This window comes from Chrysochloris asiatica, unplaced genomic scaffold (genome assembly GCF_000296735.1).
Source record: "Chrysochloris asiatica unplaced genomic scaffold, ChrAsi1.0 scaffold00072, whole genome shotgun sequence".
In the NCBI taxonomy this organism is placed as follows: domain Eukaryota; kingdom Metazoa; phylum Chordata; class Mammalia; order Afrosoricida; family Chrysochloridae; genus Chrysochloris; species Chrysochloris asiatica.
In genome coordinates this window covers 13,851,783-13,873,817 of record NW_006408590.1, presented here as the reverse complement: position 1 = coordinate 13,873,817, position 22,035 = coordinate 13,851,783, and the positions used below count along the sequence as shown (strand labels likewise).

The 22,035-nt window shown below is 38.9% G+C and overlaps 1 pseudogene; it reads left to right on the top strand.

Moving 5' to 3' along the window:
* Positions 1-15,776: 15,776 nt before the first annotated feature.
* Positions 15,777-16,473, top strand: LOC102828426 (annotated as a pseudogene).
* Positions 16,474-22,035: the final 5,562 nt, after the last annotated feature.

The following is a 22,035-nucleotide window of genomic DNA, read 5'->3' as shown; positions in this document are numbered from 1 at the left end:
GTTGTTATATTGTTATTGTTAGGTGCCTTTGATTCAGTTCCAACTCATAATGACTCTACTACACACAACAGAACAAACTACTACTCAATCCCAATATCCTCACAATTGTTATGCTTGAGGCCATTGTTGCAGACCCTGTATTAGTGGGAATCTTCCTCTTTTTCACTGATCATCCACTTTACCTAGCATGACATCCTTCTCCAAGGACTGGTCCCTCCTGAAAATAAGTCAAAAGTATAAAAAACAAAGTATGACTATCCTCACTTCTAAAGAGCATCCTAGCTGTATTTCTTTCAAAACATATTTGTTTGTTCTGGCCACCCATGGTACTTTCAATATTCTTCACCAACACCAACATTCAAGTGATCAATCCTTCTCCAGTCTTTCATGGTCTTTATCCAAAATAAGACCTCCCCTGCTTCTAAACCCAAATGGGAGTCAACTATATGGTAGTAGGTTTGGGGTTTGGGAATAGGGTAGGTCTTATTTATTTTAAAAAAAAAAAAGTCAACTTAAACTTATTGTTTAAGTTAATTGGGTCATATTGGAGTAGGGTAGGAGCCCTACTAGTGCAGTGGGTTAATCATTCATTAGTTCAAACAAACCAGCTGTTCCATGGGGAAAATGTGTGACAGTCTATTTCCATAAAGATCTAAAGTCTCAGAAACCTAGAAATCAGCTCTACTCTGTCTTATAGGGTGGCTACAAGTTAGGGTGAACTTAATGGATGTGGGTTTGGATTAGGGACTAGGGTAGGATTGTTAGGTGCTGTTGAGTTGGCTCTGACTCACAGTGACCCTATGTACAACAGAATGAAACACTGCCAAGTCCAGCATCATCATCACAACTGCTGTTAGGCTTGAGCACATTACTGTTGAGACTGGCAATCCATCTAGTTGAGGGTCTTCCCCTTCTTTGCTGACCTTCTTTACCAAGCATGATGTCCTTTTCCAGGGACCAGTCTCTCCTGACAACATATCCAAAACTGAGAGATGACTTCTAAGGAGCATTCTGGCTGTACTTTTTCCAACACAGACTTGTTTGTTCTTCTAATGGTCCATAGTGCTTTGAATAGTCTTCTTCAACACCATAACTCAAATGTACCAACTTTACTAAGGTCTTCCATATTCACTACTCCGTATTCATGTGAAATCCAACATTCACATGTATATGAGGTGATTGAAAATACCATGGTTTGGGTTAGATGCACCTTAGCCTTCACACTGATATCTTTGCTCTTGAACACTTTTAAGCGGTCTTGTGTAGCAGATTTTCATAATTCAAAAAGTCATCTGATTTCTTGATTGCTGTTTAGATGAATGTTGGTTGTGGGTCTAAGCAAAACACAGTCTCAAACAACTTCAATCTTTCTCCATTATCAAGATGTTAATTATTGATTCATTGTTGTTATTGTCAGGTACTATCTAGTCAGTACCAACTCATAGAGACCCTATGCATAACAGAATGAAACACTGCTCAGTCCTGGACCAGCCTCACAATGGTTGCCACACTTGAGTCCATTGATGCTGCCACTTTGCCAATCCGGGGGGGGGGGGTCTTCCTCTTTTTTCCTGACCCTCCACTTTACCAAACATGATATCCTTCTCCAGTGACTGGTCCCTCCTGACAATATGTCTAAAGTATGAAAGAAGAAGTTTGGCCACCTTGGCCTCCAAGGAGCACTCTGGCTGCACTTCTTCCAACACAGATCTGTTGTTTCTTTGAGCAGCCCATGGCACTTTCAATATTCTCCTTCAACACCATAATTCAAAAGCATCAATTCATCTACGGTCTTCCTTATTCACTGTACAGCTTTTGCATGCATATGCGGTTATTGAAAATACCATGGCTTGGGTCAGGAGCACCTCAGTCCTCAAGCTGATATCTTTGCTCTTCAACACTTTAAAAAGGTCTTGTGCAGCAGATTTGCCTAATGAAATATATCATTTCATTTCTCACCTGCTGCTTCCATGAGGGTTAATGGCTGATCCAAGAAGAATGAAGTCCTTGACAACTTCAATCTTTTCTCACAGCTGATAACCAGTAAGGAAACAAGGAATGCATAGCAAGGAACTGAATTCTATTGGTCCTGTGGTGAGGATTTTGTTTTCTTTACATTGAGAAGCAATCCATACTGAAGGCTGTGCTCTTTGATCTTTCATCAGTAAATATTTTAAGTCCTTTTCACTTTCAGCAAGCAAGGTTGTATCGTCTGCATATTGCAGGTTGTTAATGAGTCTCCCTCCAATCCTGATGCCACATTTTTCTTCATAGAACCCAGCTTCTCGGATTATTTGCTCTGCATACAGGTTGAATAAGTATGGTGAAAGAATACAATTCTGCCATACACCTTTCTTAATTTTAAACCATTCAGTATTCCCATGTTCAAACAACTGCCTCTTGCTCCAGGCACAGATTCCTTATGAGCACAATTAAGTGTTCAGGAATACTCATACTTCACAATGTTATCCATAGCTTGTCATGATCATCACCATTGAAAGCCTTTGCGTAGTCAATAAAGCACAAGTAAGCATCTTTCTGGTATTCTCTGCTTTCAGCCAAGATCCATTGGACATCAGCAATGGTCTCCCTCATTCCATGTCCTCTTCTGAATTCAAATGGAACCTCTGGAAGTTCTCTGTCAATGTATGCTTGCAGCTGTTTCTGTATTACCTTTAGCAAAACGTTACTCACATAGGATATCAAAGGTATTGTCTAATGATTTTCGCATTCCATTGGGTCACCTCTCTTTAGAATGGGCACAAATATGGATCTCTTCCAATCAGTACATAAGCCAATATTTCAACATCAATTTTAAAATGAGACCCTTGTTCATAAAAATATCAACCAGTTACTTGACAGAAATTCTCTAAACATCAAAGCATTTAGTTGAATTTCTCTCTCTCTCTGATGAATTCAGTCAGTGCTCAAAAGGAGAGAAACTGCTGCTACCAATTCTGAGAAGAAATGGCATGCCAAATAAAACATGTACATGGTCAAGGTTCTGTTGTAGGAAGAATAATGGCTCTGTAACCTCCACACCCTGTTCCCCTGAAATTGTGAATAATCTTACATAACATGGCAAAAAAGAGCTTGACAGATGTGATTAAAGTTAAGGACCTTGAGATAAGGAAATTCCCTGGATTATCCAGGGAGGCCCAATCTAATCACATGAATACTTAAAATCGTAGAACTTTGTCCCGCTGACATCAGAGAGATGCTACTAAAAAAGAGGCATGAGAGATATGAAGCTTGAGAGATTAGACCTGCTTTGCTGGCTTCGAAGGCAGAGGGACCAATGAGTCAAGGAGTACATTGAGAGGCTGGAATTACTCCCAGCTGATAGCCAGTGAGGAAACAAGGAATGCATAGCAAGGAACTGAATTCTACAACAACCTGAATATGCAAGGAAACATTCTCTCCTAGATTCTCCAGTAGGAAACACAGCTCTTTCAATGCCTTGATTTGGGCCAGCTGAGAACTGAGAGAGCCAGCAGAGCCTGCTAGACATCTGTCCTGTGAAAACAAATTAATAAATTTGTGAGGTTTTAATCCACTAAATTTGTGGCAATCTGTTACAGAGTGATAGGAAACAACACAGGTTCTCTCTAAAAGGGTCTTTGCCCACCACTGCCCTTCCTGTAAAACAAGGTATTTATGCTAAGGAAATATAGTCCTTAGTGCCAGGTAATTCATTTAGCAATCTCTCTAATGATACTATTTAAAAAAAAGAAAGAAAGAAAGAAAACTTGTAATGCTAATTACCACCTAATTATTTCAAACAGGATATAATCATGGACAATATTTCTAGAACATGCATTACAATTAAAGCTACAGAATCACTCGGATTATGTGAGCAAAGCAGTTGGATGATAAATATCATCTTGCTGAATCAAGATTCTCACTTAGACTAATAATGGATTAATTTGTATGTAAATCACATAACCCAATTACAACTTCTGTTTGGCATTCTGTCTGCTTCCAGAGAGAAAAAAACCCACACTTTCCTGACAGTAAAAATTGTTGGAATTATGCAATTCAAGAACCACTCACTATAATTCCCCATGCTGCTGATTATGTCTTACAATGTGCATAACACTCCATTTATTGTCAAGTCTGCTTGTGTGATTTAATATGATTTCATGAAGCTGCCCCCAAAAAAGAGCAATTATGTTCAGTGGAGGAAATAAAGAGTTGGTATTTATTTGTTACCTGAGGATACTTTAGGTGAAAGCTGTGAGTGTCTCTTCTCTATTGGGCCTCTGTTTTTTTTGTTGTTGTTGTTGTTGTTGTTTTGGGGTTTTTTTTACTATCACAGGGTAGAAAGAGCTGGCACAAAGTCATTACTAAAAGTGTCAAGAGTTTGGTGGAATTAGGGAGCAAGGAGGAAATAAGATAGGCAGGATGCTATATGTCATTGACCAAATAGAAAAAATAAAACAAGGAGAGCCACTTTCAAACAGAACTTTCTGTCAAACACAGAGGAAAGGACTTTTATTAAAAAAAAAAAAAAAAAAAAAACTTTATGACTTCCGGTTCAGGGGAGGGATAAGCAGAGACAATCAGTGAAGGCACTTTGCTGGGACAGTCCTGAAGCTTTAAATCTAATATAAAGTTAGGGGAAATAGTTTCAGGCATCCACCAGTGAAGAAATCTGACTGTGGCTAGAAAAAACGTGATTTCTGAATCAGTTGGGATGTTGCCTGCAGCCCACAGTCTTGGTGGAGATCAGAGGGTGGGACTACAGCCAGGCTGATACAGCACAAAAGCCTTCCAGTGGCTTGTAGAAAAAGAGGTGTGACCTTTTTATTTTTTACTTTTTTTTCTCCTCTCCCCTGTGCACCCTTTCTGCCCAGCCCAGGTGTCTTCATGCAGGTGAGAGCACAACTGAAAAAGGGCCCAGTGTTATACCCACAGGGTACAATTTTCCCATGGCACAAAGAGGAAGTTGCTGAAAACCCCATTGTTTCCAGAAGCTGATCCTTCGGTGGCTTCTTATGATGTCTGACTCTAGGATTTAGCCCTAAAGTTGACTCTCCTACCTGGGCATGAATCTTTATTCCTGCCTTATCTAGCAAGAGACAACAGGTCTGGCCATACAGCAAAACCATATTTGCACCTTATAAAACACCAACATAAAAGGCAAGAGCCAACACCAACTATTATATACAAGGACACAGTCATTTTGAGTATTATGCTGTGCATACACAGATACCTAACTGAGCTTCAGAGATAAAATTGTGAACAATCTTTCTTCTGTTTATTTATGAATCCTCTGTCTGTACACCTCCACGGCAGTGACTAGAGGGGGGGACCTGAGTGAGTGAACAACCCCACCCACTGCTGGAGGTTTCTATCATGCACACACTCTGACACAGGCTACTGGACTAGTCTGCTACAGTTTTGCTTTGTTTGCTTGTTTTTGTTTTTGCTTTTACTTTTGTTTCTGTTTTGTGTTCTTTTAGTTTTATTTTTTCCCTGGGGGTGGGAGCTTTATCTCCCTATGTTACCAAAGAAGAGACAGTAATCATGGACAAATAGTCAAGCTACAAGCATACCCTATGATATCCCACTAACCAGACAGGAGCCAATACCAGCTGCTAGGCATTACATAGATACACTTGCAGAGATTGCTTACAGTTGAGCAATAAGAGGCATGAAAAGGGAAACCTATCTCCAGATCACATACAACAGGAGACAGTCAGTAACCTTAACAACACAGCAACATACATTCATTTAATCATTGACAACACATCTAACTACTGAAAATATCCAAGAAACAATTAAATATCTCAGCATATATCCAGAAACAAAAAAGAGTAACTGAGAAAAATGAGCTGAAGGTAGGCATAGACTTCCCATTAGAAGGACAGCAGGCATTGGATCTGCCTGAGAAGGAATTCAGGACATTGATATTGAGATACATCTAAAGGCTTGACAGAGGGGTGGAGGAGAATAAGGAAGAAGTCAGGAAAGTGCTGAAGGAACAATAAAACAAGCTAGATATAGCATTGAACACAATTCAAAACCTGCAAAAAGAGGTCCAAATGATTAATAATAAAATATCAGAAATGGACAAAACACTGAAAGAGCAAAGGAGTAGAACTGAAGAGATGGAAGCCAGACACAGCAAGCTAGAAGACAAATCTCTCAATACTGCTAAGATAGAAAAGCAAGCAGAAAAAAAAATTTTTTTTAATCTGAAGAAAGTCTAAGATTCATGTTGAGCAACATGAAGTAGAGTAACTTAAGAATTATCAGCATTCCAGAACAGGAATAAACACAGAAGTCCACAGAGGAGATAGTTGAGGAGCTGCTGGAAGAAAATTTGCATAACATCTTGAAGGATGAGAAGATACGCATTCTAAGAAGCTGAATGAACCCTAGGAAGGGTAGACCTGAAAAAAAAATCACCAAAGCATATCATAATCAAGCTCTCCAAAATCAAAGCCAAGGAGAGAATCCTAAAAGCAGTCAGAGAAAGAGAAGTGTTACTTACAAAGGCAAGCAAATCAGATTAAGCTCTGATCTATTAGCAGAAACCATGCAGGCAAGAAGGCAATGGGGAGACATATATAAAACACTAAAAGAAAAAATCTTCCAACCAAGAATCATCCACCTGTCAATCAAATACAACAGTGCAATCAAAACATTCCAGGATAAACAGAAGTTAAGAGACTTTGTCAAAACTAACCCAGTGCTACAAAACATCCTAAAGGGAGTTCTTTGGACTGAAAACCAACACAAACAGACAACAACCAGGGATTGACAGACGTGACAACACCACCTGGAACTCAGTTGAAAGATAGCAGAGTCCAGAACAGAACAAAATTACAACAAGGAATTCAGAGGACCTGGGAGATCAATCAAAGATCAAAATAATAACAATGTAAAAGAAGGGGAAAATAGGAGAACAGATACAGGTGGTGAGGAGGTCAGGTAGGTTGCAGGATAAAATAGACTGTCTTAAATGGAGGGAAAAGTTAGTAGATTATAGAGTAACCTCAAAGAAAATGAATACATTACAACATACCATGAAAATGTGGATCCAAGAAGAACATGGAAACATTAAAACTAAGAATAAATTGACAAGAAAGAGTACAAAAAATATGAAATCATCACAAGAAGGCATGCAGAACAAGGGAACCAGAAGCACCACACACACACAAAAAAAATTAACTTAATGTCAGAAGTTAATTCATACCTATTGAAATTACACTATATGTCAATGCATTAAATGCAACAGTGAAGAGACAGAGAGTGGCAGAATGCATAAGAAAACAAGACCCTTCAATGTGCTGCCTGAAAGAGACACACCTTACACACAAAGACAAAACCAGACTAAAAGTTAAAGGGTGGAAAAATATATACCGAGTTAACTGTAATCAAAACCAAGCAGGAGTGGCAATACTAATCTCTAAAACATAAACTTCAAGGCAAAAACCAGCATAAGATATAAAGAAAGACACTATATCATGATTAAAGGGTCAATTGAGCAAGATGATATAACCATAATAAATATCTACGCTCCCAATGTAAGAGCCCCAAGATAGATAAAGCAAACCCTACTAGAATTGAAGAAATAGACAAATCTACAATAATAGTGGGAGATTTTAATATGCCATTTTTTTAAAAGGATACAACAACCAGACAGAAACTCAACAAAGATACAGAGGAACTAAACAGCCCAATCAACCAACTTGAACTCATCGATGTGTACAGAGCATTCAACCCAACAACAGCACAATACACATTCTTTTCCATGGAACATTTTCCAGAACTGACCATGTGACAGGCCACAAAACAAGCCTCCATAAACTTACAAACATCAAAATACTACAAAGCATCTCAGACCACAATGCTATAAAATCAGAAATCAACAATAGGAAGACTAAGGAAATAAAGTAGAGTACATAGAAACTGACTAACACACTGCTTAAAAGCTACTAGATAGTAGAAGAAATTAACATGAACTCACAAAGCTTCTAGAAACAAATTAGAACAAAAACACAGCATACCAAAATTTTGGGGACACTGTGAAAGTAGTGCTGAAATGACAATTTATTGCAAAAATACACACATCCAAAAAGAAGAGCCAAATTAACACAATAACACAGCATCTCCAACAATTAGTAACAGACCAACAAAGCAAGCCTACAGTCACCAAAAGAAAAGAAATAATAAAGATTAGAGCAGAAATAAATGAGATAGAAAACAGAAAAAATATAGAAAGAATCAACAAGACAAGAAGCTGGTTCTTTGAAAGGATTAATAAAATTGACAAACCATTGGCAAACCTAACAAAAGGAAAGAGGGAGAAGACACAAATAACACATATTAGAAACCACATGGGTGATGTCACAGCGGAACCAAAGGAAATAAAAAGGATATTAACAGAATACTATGAAGATTTGTACTCCAACAAATTTGAAAACCTAGAAGAGATAGATACATTTTTAGAAAAATACAACCTACCTAAATTTACAGAGTGAAGTAGAAAACTTGAACAGACCCATAACAAAAGAAGAAATTGATCAGGTCATCAAAAACTCCCCACCCAAAACAGAGCAGGTCCAAATGGCTTCAATGGTGAGTTTTACCAAATATTCAGGAAGAGCTGTCATATACCACGATCCTAAATAGGAAGACTTAACAGTGTGAAAATGTCAACACTGATGAAAGCAATCTACACATACAATGCAATCCCAATCCAGACTCCAACGACATTCTTCAAAGAGATGGAAAAAACAATTACAAACTTTATCTGGAAAGGAAAGAGACCCAGGATAAGCAAAGCATTGTTTAAGAAGAAGAACAAAGTTGGAAGCCAGTCATTCCCTAATTCAAAATTTACCACACGGCTACAGTGGTCAAAGCAGCCTGGTACTGGTACAATGAAAGATACATAAATCAATGGAATACAATTGAGAATCCAGAAATTAATCCATCCACATAAAGGACCTAAGCATGAGGAAGAGATAGTCTTTTCAACAGATGGCGCTGGCAGAACTAGAAATCAATATGCAAAAAATGAAACAAGACCTTTACTTCACTCCATATACAAAAACCAAATCAGCATGAATTAAAGACTTAAATGTGAATCCCAGAATTATAGAAGCCATCAATGAAAAAATAGGGACAAATTTGAGGGCTCTAATACAGGGCACGGAGTCCTGGTGTGGCTCTGTGGGTTAATGCCTCAGACTGCAAAGCTGTTTGAACTACATGGTCGATGGTTCAAGCTCACCAGCTGTTCTTTGGAAACTCTATACAGGGTTGCTAGGGGTAAGAATTGACTCAATGGCACTTAACAACAACAATAATACAGGGCACACACAGACTACCAAATATTGTGAACATTCATAAACAAAAGAAGACAAAATAGATGACTGGGACATATTAAATTTTTTTTAAAGTATGTGCATCAAAACACTTCACCAAAAGAGTAAAAAGGGAGCACAAAGAATGGGAAAAAATCTTTTGAAATTACATATCAGACAAGGAACTAATTTCTAAAATCTATAGGAAACTACAACACCTCTACAAGAAAAAGAAAAATAACCCAATTAAAAAATGGGCTATGAACAGACACTTCACCAAGGAAGACATTGGGGCAATCAACAAGCATATGAAGAAATGTTCATGATCATTAGCCATTGTTGTTGTTGTTGTTGTTGTTGTTAGGTGCCATCAACTCGGTACCGACTCATAGTGACCTTATGTACAACAGAACAAAACACCGCCTGGTCCTGGGCCATATATGCTACCTCTTGAAATGGTTGAACATTAACAATTTCCTTTTGGTACAGTGACTCAGTGTATTACTTCCATCTTCTTTTCATGCTTTCTGCATCATTCAATAATTTGCAAAGGAAATCCTTCAATAACGAAAGTCAAGGCTTGAATTTTTTCTTCAGTTCCCCCAGCTTGAGAAATTCTGAGCGTGTTCTTTCTTTTTTTTGTTTTCTGACTCCAGATCTTTGAACATTTGTTGTAATATTTGACATTGTCTTCTCGAGCTGATCTTTGAAATTTTCTGTTCAGCTCTTGGACCTTCCATTTGCTTTAGCATTTCTATGCTGGAGAGCAAGTTTCAGTGTCTCTTCTTACATCCATTTTTATCTTTTCTTTCTTTCTTTTCTTCTTAATGACTTTTTGCTTTCTTCATGCATAATGTTCTTGATGCCATCCCACAACTCTTCTGGTCTTCGGTCTTTAGTGTTTAATGTATAAAATGTGTTCTTCATATGATCTCTAAATTCAGGTGGGATATATTCAAGGTCATATTTTGCCTCTCGTGGCCTTGTTCTCATTTTCTTCAGCTCAAGATTGAATTTGCATATGATCAATTGATGAGCTCTTTCACAATCTGCCCCTGGCCTTGTTTTGACTGATGATATTGAGCTTTTCCATCCTCTCTTTCCACAAATGTAGTCAATTTTATTTCTATGTATTCCATCTGGTGAGGTCCATGTTTATAATCCTCTCTTATGCTGTCTAAAGAAGGTATTTGAAAATGAACCATCGTTGATTTTGCAGAAGTCTTTCATGAGATCTCCTGCATCATTTCTATCACCAAGACCATATTTTCCAACTACTGATCCTTCCTCTTTGTTCCAAACCTTTGAATTCCAATCACCAGTAACGATCAATACATCTTGATTGCATGTTTGACCAATTTCAGGTTGAAGAAGTTGGTAGAATTCTTCTATTTCATCCTTACTGGCTTTAGTGGTTGGTGCATGTATTTGAATAATAGTGGTATTAACGGGTCTTCCCTACAGGTGCATGGATAATACCTATCACAGACAGCGTTGTACCTCATGACTGATCTGGATATGTTCTTTTTTACAATGAATGCAACATCCTTCTTCTTAAATTTGTCATTCCTGGCATAGTAAACCATGTGGTTGTCAGATTCCAAATGGCCAAAACCAGTCCATTTCAGCCTAAGATATCGATGTTTATGTGTTCCATTTCATTTTTGAAAATTTCCCTTTTTCTTAGATTCATACTTTGTATTCCATGTTCTGATTATTAATGGATGTTTACAGCTGTTTCCCTTCATTTTGAGTTGTGCCCCATCAGCAAATGATGGTCCTGCAGGCTTTACTCCCACAGGCTTTACTCCATTCACATCATCACGTTCAACTCTACTTTGAGGAGGCAGCTCTTCTCCAGTTGCATTTTGAGTTCCTTCCAACCTGGGGGGCTCATTTTCTGGCACTATATCTGACAGTGTTTCTCTGCTATTCATAAGGTTTTCAGTGAGGAAATATTCAGAAGTAGTTCATCACTCCTTCTTCCTAGTCTGTCTTTGTCTTGAAGCTCATCTGAAACCTATCCACCATGGTGAGACCCTGCTGGTATTTAAAATACCCTTGGCATAGCTTCTGGAATCACAGCTACTCACAAACCACCACAGTATGACAAACTGACATTCAAATCAAAACAACAATGAGATATCTCACACCAGCAATAACAGCAAAGTTCCAAAAAAAATAGAGGACAATAAATGCTGGTGAGGTTGTGGACAGACTGTGACCCTCCTACATTGCTGGTGGGATTGCAAAATGGTCCAACCACCCTGGAAAACAGTATGGCGCTTCCTCAGAAAGTTGGAAATAGAAATACCTTATGATTGAGCAATCTTTCTACTTGGTATTTATCCACAAGAAATATAAGTCAAAACACAAGTAGATATGTGCACATCAATGTTCATAGCAGCACTATTCACAATATAAAAAAGATGGAGACAGCCTATGTGTCCTTCAATAGAAGAATGGATAAACAAACTTTGGTACATATACACAATGAAATATTATGCTACCTTGAAGAATAACAAGGAAGCTATAAGCCACCACATAACATGGATGAATCTTGAAGACATTATGCTGAGTGAAATTAGTCAGTCACAAAGGAGAAATACTGCATAAGACCATTATTGTGAAACTTAAGAAAAAATGCCCACACTAAAAGGAAAAATAAAAATTATTTTTGGTTACTGGGTTTGTGGGGGGTAGGGGGAGGTTAGTGAGGAGAGGAAAGGGAAGGTAGAGCACAGGGTAGGGAATAGACACAGGATATTGGGTGTTGGCAGGGTAGAAATACACAGGAAGGGGAAGGGAAATGGAAGAACAAGGCAGATAGGGAAACATTTAAGCTAAACGGGACAGAGGTAAATAGTGATGTATCCTCAGCCTTGGAACAACAGGGCTCTGTGATACAGGGATTAAGGCAGAGTCTGAATGGGTAAAAGCAGGGAATTAATGTTAAGATGCTTGACTGTCTTATGAATCTTGGTTTTCCTTGCCTATTATTGTAAAATAGACTCTTGATGGGGAGAGAAAGGAATACCCAGAAACATGATTATAGATAGCTTGTAAGTCTGCTTCAGCCTATAACTGATTGGAATACTTAAAAGGGGTTCTGGAACTTGCGCAGTGAACAAGGCTTTCTGCAGTGTGGTATAAGAAGACCTTAGGTGGAATCCTGATTCCCATCCAGAATCGTCTGAAGTGGGAAATTTCCACTTAAAAAGACAGGCAGACCTGCCTGGAGCAGCTAGAGGATCAGAAGATACTTCTTGAAAGAAAGACCAGCAGGAAAAATCAAAAACAAAAACAGCAGTCTGATTGACTACCACAAGAACAAGCAAGTTGTTCACCAGGGAGCAATCAAGGCAATCAGTCAAGTCCCTTCAGAGCAAATGCCCTCCGAGACTGAAACTTAAAGGGAATACTGAAACTTAAAGGGAATACCAAACCATGTTGGTCTACCGATGGGGGAAGTTCGAGGGGGGGGAAGGGGAGGTAGAAAGCAGCAATGAAGAAGTGGGCTGATTCCTACCGCATTCAATAGACTCCTGTTATCCTGGAGTGAAACCTGGTTGGCCAGCAGTATGGTGAGACCTGGGGACTCCTGAGCCCATGGACAAGGACATAGCCACAGAGGGCTAGAGCAGAAAATGAACTGTCCAGCTGATATGAAGTGAGGGGAGTGACTGGCTTACAAATTTTCAAGAAAGAGTTTAGTTTCAGAGGGTGTGGTACGGGGGCGGGGGGAGGTAGAATCTCCACTGACTGGTTTTCAGCCTGTCTAGATGGGGTTGGTGAAAGGAGATGGGGATAAGACTCTTGCAGCTCAATAGTGAGTAATTGTTATCAGGACTGATTGTGATTGTTGCAAATATAAAGGTAGACGTTTTGTAACAAAAAGAGGGGAGTGGTTGATTTTGCATTTCAGGAATGGAGGACCTTGGAACCATAAAGGGAAAAGAGTGGGAGTGGAGTGTGGGACCCTATTCATAGAAGCAGCAATGTCAGAGACAGAGATGACATGGAGAGAAGGAGCAGCTGGGGACTCTAGACTCGTGGAGGGAGAGGGCACTATGCTGGCGCCCAGTGGGGTGGGGGGTGGGGGGGCAGACTTGCGGGGTATGCCCTTTGGTTGTTTGAATTATTATGCATTCCTGAGTGTTTTGCTGAACATACCCCCCAAAAAAAAACAACAGAGGGAAGAGAAGCAAATACTGTTAATTGATGATGCATGGGGGGGATTGTAATCATTGCAATGAAATGATATATGTTAGGATGAGTGTAAAGCTGATGCCTCCCATGTAATCTATCACTCAATTCACAACGAAAACTTAATAAGAACTTACAAACATTCTATTAGGAAAGACTAGGGTTTGGATTTTTGTTTTTTTGGTGGGGGTTGTAATGGTTGTTGTAGTATTTTTTTGTATATGACTGTAAGATTTTTGGTTGGTTGGTTTGGTTTTAGAAGGAGAATATTTCAAAAGATGATTCTGAAGGAAGTGTTCAAAGCTGAAGTTAAACTGAAAAGATACCGAACTTCCTTGTAGGATGGCCTTTACATAGCCCACTCCTCTTCCTAGACTGTAGATCCAATGGTGTTCTGCACTAAACTCTCACATGCTGACAAGACATCTCTTTCCAACTCCAGCTCTGTGCTCAGTGCTAGTACTTGATAACTTGGAATTGGCCATAGTGGCAGTAATTGTATCATGGAAATCTGCAAATCCTATGTGTTTACTTTGTGTTTACTTGACTGGGCCAAGATTCTCAGTGGTTTTGCAGTTGATATATAGCTATCTCCCATGATGTGTGATAAACCTATAAATTTAAGGATGGAATATAATACCCTTAATCCCACAATCACCCTGATCTGGTTTATGGGAGATTCCCAAGGGTGTGGAATATAACACTTTTTATCTCATAAAAGAGATAAAAGGAGAGAGACTTGAACAGAGAAGAAGAGGCCTACTTACTACCACCTGGTGTGGTGCTTTAGGACAAGCACTGGACTGCTAACCACAAGGTCAGAGGTTCAAACCTACCAGCTGCTCATACATGGTGTTTACGAGTGAGAATCAACTTGGCAGCACTTATCAACAACTACCACCAAGATAAAAGAATCTGGAGTAGAATGTGTCCTGTGGATCTGGGGTCCCTGCACAGAGGAAGGTTTATGCCAAGATGCATGGAGATTTCCAGAGAACGTTGGGCATACAGCTGCTGAAAGGACTTTTCTCCAGAGCCAGTGTTCTGAATTTGGACTTCTAGTCTCCTAAACTATGAGAGAATGAATTTCTGGTTGTTAAAGCCATCCACTATGGTATTTCTGTTACAGTAGCTTTAGACCAGTAAGACACCCTATGAATCAGAGCTTTTATGCTGAGAGAGCTAGTTATCACACATCTGTTAACACATTATTGTTATTCCAGAAATCTTACTTTGACTCACTGGTCCTGCTTTATTTAGGTGCCAGAAAACCTTCCCTACCTACATTTACTTACGTAAAGGACTACATGCACCATCATTCTCTATCCCAGTGGTTCTCAACCTCAACTTCACATTAGAAGTACCTGGGGAGCTTTAAAATATAGAAACGTCTCACTCTAGGCCAATTAGATCAGCAACTCTGTGGGTGGTTCCAGGCAGGGTGTTTTTAAAGCCCCCAGGTGATTCATGTGGGAAGTCAAGGTTGAAAATCACAGCTCTGTCTCTTTACCCAGCTTGTTCTTTATGATGTTTACCAATATCTGCACTCATGTTAGATGTTGTTCAGTGCCATCGAGTCAATTCTGACCCATAGCGACCCTATATAGGGTTTCCAAGGAGCAGCTGGTGAGGTTGAACCACCGGCCTTGCAGTTTGGAGTCCTGGTGTGGCGCTGTGGGTTAATGCGCTAGACTACAAAGTCATATGAACTTCAAGGTCGGCAGTTCAAGCTCACCAACTGCTTCTTGGAAACCCTAAACAGGGTCGTTGTGGGTCAGAACTGACTTGACAGCACTTAACCACATGTTACATATAAGCTGTCAAATTGAATGACCTATTGCAAATTTGCTGAAAAAGAACCCTTAAAAGTATTAAAGAGCAAAGATGTCAGTTTGGGGACTAAGGTGTTCCTGACCCAAATCATAGTACTTTCAGTGCCTCATAATGCATTCAAAAGCTAGACACGAATAAGGAAGACCTGAGAAGAATTAATGCATTTGAACTGATTCTTGGTTAGCAGAGAAAATTGAATATACCATGGATTTCCAGAAAACCAACAAATCTGTTTTGGAAGAAGTACAGACAGATTATTTGTTGGAGGTGATGATGGTGAGACTTGGCTCATATTTTGGACACGTTGTTAAGAAGGGCCAGTCCCTGCAGAAAACATCATGCTTGGTAAAGTGGGGAGTAAGCCAAAAAAGAGGAAATCACTCAGCACAACAGATTGACACAGCTCTCCAGGTAAAGATGGCAGAACGTGGTTACAGCTTTATGCCGACAACATTCCGCCCATCTGATAAACTTGTCCAGATTGAGTAGGCTTTGGCTGCTGTGGCTGGAGGAGTCCCTTCAGTGGGATTTAAAGTTGCAAATGGTGTGGTGAGCAACAGAAAAGAAACAGAAATCCATTCTGTACGATGTGCAAAGTGTACACAAAGTGGAACCTATCACCAAGCATATAGGTTTGGTGTATAGTGGAATGGGCCCAGATTACAGAGTACTTGTACATAGAGCTTGCAAACCAACTCAGCACTACTATCTTGTTTACCAAGACCCCATCCCCACAGCACAGCTGGTAGAGAGTAGCTTCTGTAATGCAGGAATACACCCAGTCAGGTGGTGAACGTCCGTTGAAGTTTCTTTTCTTAAATGTGGTTGGAATGAGGGGTGACCTTATTTATTTCACTCAGACATCTGGAGCCTACTTTGCCTGGGAAGCCACAGCAATGGGCAAGAACTATGTGAACAGGAAAACGTTCCTGGAGAAAAGATATAATGAAGAGCTGGAACTTGAAGATGACATCCATACAGCCATCTTAACCCTAAAGGAAATCTTTGAAGGGCAAATGACATAAGATTACATAGAAGTTGGTATCTGCATGAAGCTGGATTCAGGAGGCTTACTCCAACTGACGTTAAAGATTACTTGGCTACCATAGCATAATAATGAAGCAACTGAATAATCTGGGATTTCGGGTGGTCCATCTACTCTTAAATATGTTTAAAGTATGTTTTATTTTGCAGACTTATTTCTCCATGGTTTAATGGACTGGTGTTTTTTAAATGACATAAATCATAATAAACTGTTAAATCCAACTTCGAGCTTTTTAGTAATTAGTAAAAATATAACACAGGTATTTATCGTAGTTAATTTCTGGAAACTACATTGCAAATCCCATTGATAAAATTGCTATTTAGTCTTGCTGTTTTGGATGAGACAAACTTTGTTGCCCTCTTTTGATACCAGATATCATCTATGTTTCAGTAAAGCAAAATGCTAAGTTTGATAAACATCACTGTTTTTAGAACTAGGAGAATCTGCAGAATTTCATGGATGCATGAAATGAAATCTGAAGCATAGGTGTTTTTCAAGCACCTTAAGGTGTGGATTAATGAAATCCTAGTACACTCTGCAAGATTGTATGAGAGACAACAGTGCACATTGATATACTGAATGAAATAATGTGGAAGTAAATAAAAACTGTCTTTTAAAGAAATAAAAATATAGCTTGACATAGTGACAACAACACTGGGCTCAATTATAACAACAATTGTGAGGACAGTGCAGGACTGGGCAGTGTTTTGTTGTACATAGAGTTACTGTGGGTCAGAACCAACTCAATGACACCTAACAACAGCAAGTAGAATGTATGTCCCATGAAGATAGAGGTATTGTCTGATTGTTAAAAATTGAATTCCCTGAATCTAGAATCATGCCTAACACATAAGAGTCAATAGGTAAGTATAGAAGGCAAGGGAAGGAGGAAAGATGTGAAACAAGGAAAGAGAGGAGAAAAGGAAAGAAAGGAGGAAGGAAAAAGAGTGAAGTAAAGAAGAAAAGAGAGGATGAAATAAGAAAGGAAGACACCCCCATCTATGAGAATACTAGTGACATCTAACCACCAATTTTAAGTTTCCCTGACCTGCGATTGCCCCAACAGCTTTGTGTTAGGGCTCTTTGGGATTAGGGCTCTTTGGGACTAAGCAGTGCAGGGAGAAGCAGGAGTGAGTGTCATGTTGTTCAACTCTAGAGGACACCACCCACACCCTAGGTGACTTATGAAGTGTCCCTGGGAGTTGTGCAGTGCACAAATCTCACAGCCAGACCAACAGCCTGGAAAGAAAGGAGCTGCCTGGAAAATCTATTATGGAATTGGCAGGAGTGATTGCCTAGGGCTCAGGGAAAGAGATCAGAGACAGAGGCTGCAAATAATAAGCTTAGGTAAGTGCCTCCAGGAAGACTTAGAAATAGCTGTGAAAGGGCCTAGACTTCTTGTGGGCATATGAGATTTAGATGGGAAGGGGGAAGGTGTCTCCAAAGAGATGAAGACCTTGGGAACATGGGTCACATAAACTTGCTGTGAGCAAAGACAGGAAAGGATAGGGAAGGTTGAATGTAGGTATATCCTGAGTGTGTTCAAAGCACTATTCATGTGAAAGCAGAAGTTATTCAAGTAGTGTGTTTCCAGAGGGGGTTGAATTTGAATTTGTTGTTGTTGGGTGCCATTGAATTGATTCCAACTCTCAGCAGCCACGTGTAACGGAATAGAAGTGCCCCATAGGGTTTTCTTGGCTATAATCTTATAGCAATAGATGGCCAGATCTTTCTACACAGACATGGGGTGAGTTCAAGCCACCAACCTTTTAGTGAGCATCTGATCGCTTAACCATGGTGCCACCAGGGCTCCTGTTCAAATGACCTGGAAATTAGGGAAGCCTGTGCCTTCTCTCACATCTTTTTTTTTTTTTTTTTTTTTTTAAATGTGAGAAAAGAATAAAATCTTTCTATGGAATGATACCTTACCAACAGCAATAACTGTAATATTCAGAGAATGTTAGAAACTGTACCTCCATGCAAAATACCAAGGCTAGGAATGATCTAAAAGTGATCTTGGAAAGTCAAATATGTAGAAGTTTCTGGTAACACTACAGAGTCAGAAATGACAGTTCCTAAGACTCCTGGATGTGCTAATCCAAAGAAGAAAGTGGTCCTATAAGACCACTACGATTTATGTGCCAGAAAAAAGTAATAAAGTGCAAGTGTCAGGTCATACTAAGAAAATAGCAAGAATTAATTGCTTAAGAGCAAGAAAAATTGGCACAAGTATATATGCAATAAAAAGATACTCCATTTAGATTGGGAAGAAATTTTAAACTATGATTAAAACCAATGATCAAAGCTGAAGAGAGGTTTCTCCCTTACTCCAGGGGCAGAGATCAGCGGGACGTGTTTTTCAAAATAATATAGAGAAAGCTCTCAAGAGAAGAGGAAAGCCAGCAGCTTAAAAGAAGAAGAAGAAAAAAAAAAAACTATATCCCCTGCTGCAATATACTTAGTGAAGTGAAGAACTAGAAGAGAAAAAAATGGTAAAATTGCAACTGGATAGTGAAAGCCAAAGAGTAAGTAAGGGGTCTGCACAGAGTATTAATTGAAGAAGGAAAACTCATATACCTAAAGGTACTCTCAATAGTGCCATAAAAGTCAGCAAGCTGGAAGGCAGAGAATGGGTGGGGAGCTGTGAGGGAAAATGGCAAAGGTGTTGATGGCACCCAAAGGATATCAGTTTTGAAAATGAGAAAAAGTGCACCTACACGAACTGAGGACACAAAAACAAATTCAGCATATTCTTCAAGATGCTTTTAATTGGTGGGTGATGATGTATATATAATTACCTTTAATAAAAAGCAGGACTTTATTTGTAATCATAAACACAAAACTTATAAATTTATAAAGGTGAGTTCAAATTTGAAGTGAACCTTACGATATTTATGGTTTGGGTTGCAACAGAATTTAAATAGGAGCATATCGGTGAAAGACATTCTGGGGATAGGGAGTAACTGAACAAGGCAAAACATTTTGTCATGTCTAGTGTGACTTGAACTAATTCCAAACATAAATTTAAATTTTTTTCAGCAAGTTAATAACTGACATATCGATGATAAACTAAGCAGATCAATCCTGTTGTTAATTAGAAGCTGAGTTTCTGTGTTAAATGGACTAACTACTGAAATATACTTAAGATCTCTGCCAAGGTCATTACAAATGCAAATTCCTGAAGTAAATTTTAAAAAATCAATCGACTAATAAATAGCATAATGATAAGTGGAGAAAAGATTGGAGTTGTCAAAGACTTCATTTGGCTTGGATCCACAATCAACGCTCATGGAAGCAGCTGTTAAGAAATCAAATGATCTATTACATTAGATAAATCTGCTGCAAAAGATGTCTTTCAAGTGTTAAAGAGCAAAGGCATTGGTTTGAAGATGAAGGTGCACTTAACACAAGCCATGATATTTTTCAATTGGCTCATATACATGACAAAGTTGCACAGTGAACAAGGAAGATCTTAGAATAGTCGAACCATTTGAATTGTGGTGTTGATGGATACTGTAAGTACCATGCACTGCCAGAAGAACAAACAAATTTGTGTTGGAAGTACAGCCACAATGCTCCTTAGAAGTGAGGATTGCAAGATTTCATCTCTAGTGCTTTGGATCTGTTGTCAGGAAGGACAAGTCCCTGGAAAAGGATATCATGCTTGGTAAACTGGAGGGTCACTGGAAAAGAGGAAGCAGCCCGATGAGATGGATTGATAAGGTGGCAGATTTATGGACTCAAGCATAACAAAATTTGAGAATGGCACAGGAACTGGCAGTGTTTTGTTCTCTTGTGCATAGGGGTCGCTATGAGTCAGAACTGACTTAAAGGCACAACAAGAACAACAAACTCTAAGTAATCACACCAGTACCCATCGTCACTGGAACAATCCTGACTCATGATGGCCCCATGTGTGTCAGTACCTCATGATGGTACTGTGCACCATAGGGCTTACCAACGCTGATTTTTCTGAAGTTGATTGGCAAATTGTTCTTTCATTGCGCCACTCAGGATCACAGCAGGTGCTTTATAAATCCAGACGCAATCCATACTGAAGACTGTAATGGATGAGGGAGGTGAGCTACGCTGTCTTCACAAAACAGGTAGACGTGGGCTGACTGGTGCTAAACTTCAGGACTGTATGAATCAAGCAGTTACAGGACAAAGAAGTAAAAGTCAAAGATGTTTGAAACAACTCAAAATATAAAACCCAAAAATACTACCACATTTCCAAGACAGATTTGTAAAAGCTATGTCTGAATAGCATTTTGCACAAACTTTTTATATTAAATAAGATCAAGCTACATTCTTCTGAAAGACATTTCTAGTATTTCTTAGGTCACTTCCGTGTTTATTATGTACAGTAAAACCAATTTTTATAAAAACCAATGACTTAGGCAAACCAATCCTAGTTCATTAAAAAGGTTTCCCTGTTTTCATTTCTAAATCATTGGGTTATGCTTCTATATAAAGTTTGTACACCTAGTGATGTAAGACATCAACACATTAAAATTGAAACAAAAATGAAGTGAAAACTCAGAAAAAAAAATCAATCATATGGGGGCAAACCCTAATGCAAATAGTTATGAGTCTGAGTATGTGGGAAACAAACTTCTTGAGAAAGCTGATTAACTTTGAATCTTGTTTCTGAATGAATGAAATTGAAATAAGTGTAGCAAAACAAAAAGCATATGATTTGTGATGTATTAGGTCATTGTTCTCAATTCTTTATATCATCTTTTCATAAGACCTTGCAGTGCCTCAAAACAAGCGAAGTATATTTTCAAACTCTAGAGGTATTGGATTTGGCCAATGGAATGTAGATGAAACAACAGTGTCTAGTTCTGAGACAAGGCCTTGAGATTCACCATGCCCTTTTTGTATCTTTCTTTCTGTCTCTCAAGTGTCTGCATTTACCATGAGAAGAGTATGGTAGCTACTTCATTCGGGAAAATTTGGACACACGTGTTGTTGTTGCTGCTAGGTGCCACTGAATTGGTTCTGCACAATAGAACAAAACATTGCCATCCTCACAATCATTGTTAAGTTTGAGCCCATTGCTGCTCCACTCTGCCAATATATCCCATTAGAGGTCTTTCTCTTTTTTGCTCACCATCCACTTTAACAAGCATGATATCCTTCTCCAGAATCTGGTACCTTCTGATAATATGTGCAAAGTAAAAGAGACAAAGTCTCCCCATCCTGTCCTCCAAAGAGCATTCTGGCTGTACTTCCTCAAACACAGATTTGTTTATTCTTGTAGAATTCCATGATACATTCAATATTCTTATCCAACACCATAACTCAAATGCATTGATTCTTTCATGGTATTCCTTATTCATTGCTCAACTTTCACATGCATATGAAACTACTTAAAATACCATGGCTTGATCCAGGCACACCTTAGTCCACATAATGACATCTTTGCTCGTGAACACTTTAAAGAGGTCTTGTGCAGCAAATATGTCTAATGCAGTACATCATTTGACTTCTTGACTGCGGCTTCCATGAGTGTTAATGGTGGGTCCAACCAAAATAAAGTCTTTAACAACTTCAATATTTTCTCCATTTATCATGATGTTATTTATTTGTCCTCTCATGAAGATTTTTTGTTTTCTTTACATTGAG